This window comes from Hyla sarda, chromosome 3 (assembly GCF_029499605.1).
Source record: "Hyla sarda isolate aHylSar1 chromosome 3, aHylSar1.hap1, whole genome shotgun sequence".
NCBI classification, from domain to species: Eukaryota; Metazoa; Chordata; class Amphibia; order Anura; family Hylidae; genus Hyla; species Hyla sarda.
Window position 1 is genome coordinate 435048623 of NC_079191.1, and position 6956 is coordinate 435055578.

Genomic DNA, 6956 nt, shown 5'->3' on the forward strand with positions numbered 1-6956 from the left:
TATTGGAGGTTATACTCACCTGTCCCCGCCACTCCGGACCATCACTTCTCGTCACCGCTGCCCTGGATGTCGCCTTCCATTGCCGCCGCGTCCCCGAGGTGTCCCCGACGCTCCGGTAAGGCCTCTTCTTCCCCGGCATCCTCGCTCTCTGTCGCCGCCATCACACCGCTACGCACGCCGCTCCTATTGGATGACGGGACGGCGTGCGCAGCGACATGATGACTACGATGGAGAGCGCCGACGATGCAGGGGATCCCGAAGAGGACGCGCCGGAGCCCCGAGGACAGGTAAGTGATCGTCAGCGGACCACACGGGGCACCGTAAAGGGCTATCCGGGGGCAGCTGAAGCAGTCTGCGCTGCAGGATAGCCATTTATGCGATGGCCCCGACATAAAAAAGCATCGTATGCTGATGCTGCCTTCAACATGTGATGGCCTCCGAGAGGCCATCGTATGTTTAACCCCTTAAGGACCAGGCCATTTTATACCTTAAGGACCGGAGCGTTTTTTGCAATTCTGACCACTGTCACTTTAAACATTAATAACTCTGGAATGCTTTTAATTATCATTCTGATTCCGAGATTGTTTTTTCGTGACATATTCTACTTTAATTTAGTGGTAAAATTTTGTGGTAACTTGCATCCTTTCTTGGTGAAAAATCCCAAAATTTGATGAAAAAAATGAAAATTTAGCATTTTTCTAACTTTGAAGCTCTCTGCTTGTAAGGAAAATGGATATTCAAAATATATATTTTTTGGGTTCACATATACAATATGTCTACTTTATGTTTGCATCATAAAATTTATGAGTTTTTACTTTTGGAAGACACCAGAGGGCTTCAAAGTTCAGTAGCAATTTTGAAATTTTTCACAAAATTTTCAAACTCATTATTTTTCAGGGACCAGTTCAGTTTTGAAGTGGATTTGAAGGGTCTTCATATTAGAAATACCCCATAAAAGACCCCATTATAAAAACTACACCCCCTAAAGTATTCAAAAAAACATTCAGTAAGTGTATTAACCCTTTAGGTGTTTCACAGGAATAGCAGCAAAGTGAAGGAGAAAATTCAAAATCTTCATTTTTTACACTCGCATGTTCTTGTAGACCCAATTTTTGAATTTTTGCAAGGGGTAAAAAGGAGAAAATTTTTACTTGTATTTGAAACCCAATTTCTCTCGAGTAAGCACATACCTCATATGTCTATGTTAATTGTTCGGCGGGCGCAGTAGAGGGCTCAGAAGGGAAGGAGCGACAAATGGTTTTTGGGGGGCATGCCGCATTTAGGAAGCCCCTATGGTGTCAGGACAGCAAAAAAAAACACATGGCATACCATTTTGGAAACTAGACCCCTCAGGGAACGTAACAAGGGGTAAAGTTAACCTTAATACTCTACAGGTGATTCACGACTTTTGCATATGTAAAAAAAAAATATATTTTTTTTACCTAAAATGCTTGGTTTCCCAAAAATTTTACATTTTTTAAAAGGGTAATAGCAGAAAATACCCCCCAAAATTTGAAGCCCAATTTCTCCCGATACAGAAAACACCTGGCATGGGGGTGAAAAGTGCTCTGCTGGCGCACTACAGGTCTCAGAAGAGAAGGAGTCACATTTGGCTTTTTGAAAGCAAATTTTGCTCTGGGGGCATGCCGCATTTAGGAAGCCCCTATGGTGCCAGAACAGCAAAAAAAAAAACACATGGCATACCATTTTGGAAACTAGACCCCTCGGGGAACGTAACAAGGGGTAACGTGAACCTTAATGCCCTACAGGTGTTTCACGACTTTTGCATATGTAAAAAAAAAAAAAAATTTTTACCTAAAATGCTTGTTTTCCCAAAATGTTTACATTTTTAAAAAGGGTAATAGCGGAAAGTACCCCCCAAAATTTGAAGCCCAATTTCTCCCGATTCAGAAAACACCCCATATGGGGGTGAAAAGTGCTCTGCTGGCGCACTACAGGTCTCAGAAGAGAAGGAGTAACATTTGGCTTTTTGAAAGCAAATTTTGCTCTGGGGGCATGCCACATTTAGGAAGCACCTATGGTGCCAGGACAGCAAAAAAAAAACACATGGCATACCATTTTGGAAACTAGACCCCTCGGGGAACGTAACAAGGGATAATGTGAACCTTAATACCCTACAGGTGTTTCACGACTTTTGCATATGTAAAAAAATATATATTTTTTTTACCTAAAATGCTTGGTTTCCCAAAATTTTTACAATTTTAAAAAGGGTAATAGCAGAAAATACCCCCCAAAATTTGAAGCCCAATTTCTCCCGATTCAGAAAACACCCCATATGGGTGTGAAAAGTGCTCTACTGGCGCACTACAGGTCTCAGAAGAGAAGGAGTCACATTTGGCTTTTTGAAAGCGAATTTTGCTCTGGGGGCATGCCGCATTTAGGAAGCCCCTATGGTGCCAGGACAGCAAAAAAAAAACACATGGCATACCATTTTGGAAACTAGACCCCTCGGGGAACGTAACAAGGGGTAATTTGAACCTTAATACCCTACAGGTGTTTCACGACTTTTGCCTATGTAAAAAAATATATATTTTTTTTACCTAAAATGCTTGTTTTCCCAAAAATTTTACATTTTTTAAAAGGGTAATAGCAGAAAATACCCCCCAAAATTTGAAGCCCAATTTCTCCCGAGTACGGCGATACCCCATATGTGACCCTAAACTGTTGCCTTGAAATACAACAGGGCTCCAAAGTGAGAGCGCCATGCGCATTTGAGGCCTAAATTAGGGACTTGCATAGGGGTGGACATAGGGGTATTCTACGCCAGTGATTCACAAACAGGGTGCCTCCAGCTGTTGTAAAACTCCCAGCATGCCTGGACAGTCAACGGCTATCTGGCAATACTGGGAGTAGTTGTTTTGCAACAGCTGGAGGCTCCGTTTTGGAAACAGTGGCGTACCAGACGTTTTTCATTTTTATTGGGGAGGGTAGGGGGGTTGTATAGGGGTATGTGTATATGTAGTGTTTTTTACTTTTTATTTTATTTTGTGTTAGTGTAGTGTAGTGTTTTTAGGGTACAGTCGGACGGGCGGGGGTTCACAGTAGTTTCTCGCTGGCAGTTTGAGCTACGGCAGAAAATTTGACGCAGCTCAAACTTGCAGCCGGATACTTACTGTAATCCTCCGCCCATGTGAGTGTACCCTGTACGTTCACATTGGGGGGGGGGGGGAAATCCAGCTGTTGCAAAACTACAACTCCCAGCATGTACGGTCTCAGTGCATGCTGGGAGTTGTAGTTTTGCAACCGCTGGAGGCTCCGTTTTGGAAACAGTGGCGTACCAGACGTTTTTCATTTTTATTGGGGAGGGGAGGGGAGGGGGGCTGTGTAGGGGTATGTGTATATGTAGTGTTTTTTACTTTTTATTTTATTTTGTGGTAGTGTAGTGTTTTTAGGGTACAGTCACACGGGCGGGGGGTTCACAGTAGTTTCTCGCTGGCAGTTTGAGCTGCGGCAGAAATTTTGCCGCACCTCAAACTTGCAGCCGGATACTTACTGTAATCCTCCGCCCATGTGAGTGTACCCTGTACGTTCACATTGGGGGGGGGGGGGGGGACATCCAGCTGTTGCAAAACTACAACTCCCAGCATGTACGGTCTATCAGTGCATGCTGGGAGTTGTAGTTTTGCAACAGCTGGAGGCACACTGGTTGTGAAACACCGAGTTTGGTAACAAACTCAGTGTTTTGCAACCAGTGTGCCTTCAGCTGTTGCAAAAGCTACAACCCCCAGCATGTACGGACAGTGGAAGGGCATGCTGGGTGTTGTAGTTATGCAACAGCTGGAGGCATACTACTTCTGCTGGGGATGCTGGGGATTGTAGTTATGCAACAGCTGGAGACACACTGGTTTGCTACTTAACTCAGTGTGCCTTCAGCTGTTGCAAAACTACAACTCTCAGCAGTCACCGACAGCCAACGGGCATGCTGGGAGTTGTAGTTATGCAACCACCAGATGCACCACTACAACTCCCAGCATGCACTTTAGCTGATTGTGCAAGCTGGGAGTTGTAGTTACACAACAGCTGAAGGTACACTTTTCCATAGAAAGAATGTGCCTCCAGCTGTTGCAAAACTACAAGTCCCAGCATGCCCATAAGGGCATGCTGGGAGTTGTGGTGGTCTGCCTCCTGCTGTTGCATAACTACAGCTCCCAGCATGCCCTTTTTGCATGCTGGGAGCTGTTGCTAAGCAACAGCAGGAGGCTGTCACTCACCTCCAACGATCCTCGCTGCACCAGGTCAGTCCCTCGTCGTCTCTGCCGCCGCTGCTCCTGGGGCCCCGATCCCAACAGGGGCGCCGGGGATCGGGGTCCCCAGCACCCGGGGTGCACGTCCCGCACCCGCTCACGTCCTCCGGAAGAGGGGCGGAGCGGGTTGCGGGAGTGACACCCGCAGCAGGCGCCCTGATTGGTCGGCCGGTAATCCGGCCGACGAATCAGGGCGATCGTGAGGTGGCACCAGTGCCACCTCACCCCTGCAGGCTCTGGCTGTTCGGGGCCGTCTCTGACGGCCCCGATCAGCCAATAATTCCGGGTCACCGGGTCACTGGAGACCCGATTGACCCGGAATCCGCCGCAGATCGCTGGACTGAATTGTCCAGCGATCTGCGGCGATCGCCGACATGGGGGGTCATAATGACCCCCCTGGGCGATATGCCCCGATGCCTGCTGAACGATTTCAGCAGGCATCGGGCACCGGCTCCGCTCCAGATGGTTGCGGGGGGCCGGTAAAACACATGACGTTCTCATACGTCATGTGTCCTTAAGGACTCGGAAATGGAGACGTATGAGAACGTCATGTGTCCTTAAGGGGTTAAATGATTGTATTTCGGGGCCATTGTAGGTGGGGGGGGGGGGGGTCACTGTATATACACATAGAATGTACAGTATACAGTATATACACAGAATTTACAGTATACAGTATATACACATAGAATGCACAGTATACCATGTAAATATACATAGAATGTTCAGTATACAGTATATATATACATTGTAAGAAAGTGAAATGTATGGTGGTTGATGGGCGATATGTGTCACCAAGATTCCTGGCTTTGGTGAAGTAAGAGCCGGTAATTTTCCAGTGTCTGTGCTGATACTGTGTATGGCTGTGTATGGCTGGAAGGCCAATCCGGGTTGGCTCTTACCGGGAATGACCAAGTGCAGGGTGGGGGTCATTCCCCACAATCCAGGCCCTTTTTTGTTGGCCTTAAAGCCAGGCTACTACACCAGCTGAGGGGGATTTGCTAGTTGCAGCTCCCACTGCCAGAGAAAGCTGTGTGTGGAGTCTTCCCTGTGGTAGCTCCAAGTGTGGAAGCTGCTGAACAGCCTAGCTGGAGGCTTCGAAAAGACTTGCTTGACGCTGCATGGCGTGAACTCAGGTGTGAACAAACACCTAAGTATTACAGGTGGACTTTTTGTTACGTTTTCCTTTGTTCTACATATAAAGACTGTTTGCTGTGTGCCATGTGTGAATAAAACACTGAACTTTGATTTAGAAAACGCTGTCCCCTTACCTCTATACTGCAACCGCACCTATTTGCAAGAGTGAGTCATCACATTTGGTGGAGCATGCGTGCAACACAATGAGGTCAGCATTTGAGTTGCAACATGCTGTTTGCTAAGAACTGAGCCAGGGATATTCTGTTGGAGTGTCTGACAGAATGGAGGCGGTTATAAAGTCACTTGTGGAGGCCAACTTGCAACAGCGAGAGACCAACAGGCCCCAGCTGGAGTCCACCAAGCAACAGCAGGAGTTCAACCAGCAACAGCAAGAGACCAACCAGCTACTGCGCTTCAAGCCGCAGCAACAACCCAGACCAACCCTGACGCCAGGAAGGCTGCGCGGATGGAGATGCCAAAGATGACCGACTTAGATTAAGTCGAGACCTACCTGGTAGTCATTATAGAGTGGCTGTGAGGGAGAGGTTACCCCAGGACCAGTGGGCTGAGGTCATCGCCCCATTCCTGATGTCCGGGTCCCAGCAGGCATATTTTGACTTACCTGATGACCAGGCCGCTAACTACGACACGGTCAAGGGTGAGATATTGGCAAGACTGTGGGTAAATGTGTGGGTCCGGGTCCAGCGAGTAAGGCAGTGGGAGTATAAGCCGGCTATAGGCCGGAGGTCCTAAGTCCCACTGCCATACTGGACCGACTCCTGGCCGATATGTTCTGAAGGGCTCTGCCTTACACCCTCCAGAGCTGGATTGGCCAGGCTAAGTAATGCATTGGATATGGTAGACCTCGTGGAGAGGTACGAGGACACCATCAAGCTGCGGGAGGGGGCAGTTAAACCCAGGAGGTCCCCACCCTTGCCCAGGTGGCTAAAAAAAAACAAAAGTCCCCGGGAGGTGTTTCCCAAAGGCCCCGCCCGTTGCTATGTTGGGGGTGTCAGCAACCGGGACATGTTAGGACCAACTGTCCCCAGCAGGAAGAGGCCATGGACACAAACTATGTGCTCCGGCCGTCCCTGTATGCCCAGAGACTATGTGCCTTGGGTAATCCAAGGGCAGGAGACTCAGGTCACCTCCGCCAGGTGGAGCTGGGAGGGCGTCTTGTGGAGGCATTGTTGGACTCGGGGAGTATGGTGACCCTGGTGAGGTCCAATCTGGCGCAGCACGTGGACTACACAGGAAGACAGGCAGGGTTTTGTGTATCCACAGGGACTTAAAAGACTACCCCACCACCCTTGTGACCGTGTCAACCCCAAACAGCCGATGGACTCACAAGATGGCTGTGGTTACAAAGCTACCCCATGAACTAATTATTGGGAGAGACTTTCCGGGTTTTGTGTCTTTGTGGCCCCAGATAAGAACTCCACAGACCTGTGAGGCAGGGGCGTCCTCAATAAACTGGCCCTACTCAGGGGTGACCCCAGAACCCTGGGAACCTGAGTCAGAAGTAACCATGGTTGGTGTGACCACTCCTACAGTGGA

General features: G+C 48.4%; 1 protein-coding gene across 1 annotated transcript in view; it reads right to left on the reverse strand.

Annotated features, from left to right (window-relative positions):
- Nucleotides 1–5658, reverse strand: part of LOC130360896 (hemoglobin heart muscle subunit alpha-type-like) — a 22485-nt gene extending 16827 nt beyond the window's left edge. The window contains exon 1 of the mRNA XM_056563453.1: nucleotides 5534–5658. The gene's annotated coding sequence lies outside the window, so the exon portion shown is untranslated. The remainder of the gene's footprint in view (nucleotides 1–5533) is intronic.
- Between the last annotated feature and the right edge of the window lie 1298 nt (nucleotides 5659–6956).